We start from the raw sequence: 1,011 nt of genomic DNA, 5'->3' as shown, positions 1-1,011 counted from the left end.
AAAAAAAAAAGAAAAAAGAAAGGCTTCCTACAGGAGGTGGCAATCACAGGAAGTTATGGAGAGGGATTCCAGGCAGAGGGAACAGCAGATACAAAGACCTCAAGGTGGGAATTAGGTGAGTGAACAAAACACAAAGTAACAAGAAATGGGATTAGACAGGAAGGCAGGGCCCAGATCATTTAAGCTTCAAAGGCTTATCCCATTTTATCTCAACATGTCTCTGAAGCTTTTAAAGAGTCTTAAACTCTTCCATGAACAGATTTACATATTGTTCAGCTGAGGAGACCACAGAGCGTGAGAGCAGAAACAGCGTGAATGGATGGATGCTGTTGTCTTTGCTTAGCGGGGCTGTGGGGCAGGGGGAATAGCCTCTTGGGACAGGTCTGCAGGTAGAACCAAGGAGAGAAAGAGGAGTCCATATAGGGTCCTGTGATTTAGGGTCAACAGTTGGGTCATTCATGGGGCATTTACTGAGACAGAAAAGGTAGAGAGTGGTGGATGTGGCCAGGAAGACAGAGTTCAGAGCTGGGGAAGCTGAGGTGTTCTGTTGTGAACGTCTTAGGGTTGAGTGGCCTATCAGACATTCAAGCCCAGGTGTCCACGGACAGTAGAGGCTCAAGGTCACGCTGGGCATATAAACTAGAGAGTCATCAGTGAAGAGTCTCACAGCCAGGAGATGACCAAGTCCACACTCTAGCCAAGTTTTAGCAGAGTTTCAACACTTGCCTCTGCAACACTTGTTGGAAGAGGAGGCCCCTCTCTCGCTTGCCTGGGAGCCCTGTGAAAGGTGCTGTGAGCACACTCCCAGCACTGCACAAGCTATTCCTGCCCCTCGGTCGCACAGAAGGTTGATGGTTTATATCCCCTCAGCCTTTTCTCTTTTGTGTAAGTTTGAAGATCAATTATATCTTTTAATTAGTTCATTTTTGAGTAAACTTTTTCTTAGCTCCCTTTTTAGCTCAGTTGGTTCAATATCTAACATACCGGCTCGGCGCCTATAGCTCAACCGGC

The 1,011-nt window shown here is 46.9% G+C and overlaps 1 protein-coding gene across 1 annotated transcript in view; it reads left to right on the top strand.

Moving 5' to 3' along the window:
• The window catches only part of LAMA3 (laminin subunit alpha 3), a 245,007-nt gene that overhangs the window by 236,708 nt on the left and 7,288 nt on the right, over window positions 1-1,011 (top strand). The window lies entirely within an intron of this gene.

This window comes from Otolemur garnettii, unplaced genomic scaffold, assembly GCF_000181295.1.
Source record: "Otolemur garnettii isolate 467f Iridium unplaced genomic scaffold, OtoGar3 scaffold00012, whole genome shotgun sequence".
Classification (NCBI taxonomy): domain Eukaryota; kingdom Metazoa; phylum Chordata; class Mammalia; order Primates; family Galagidae; genus Otolemur; species Otolemur garnettii.
The sequence above is the reverse complement of the archived record's forward strand: the minus strand, read 5'-3'. Positions and strand labels throughout refer to the sequence as shown.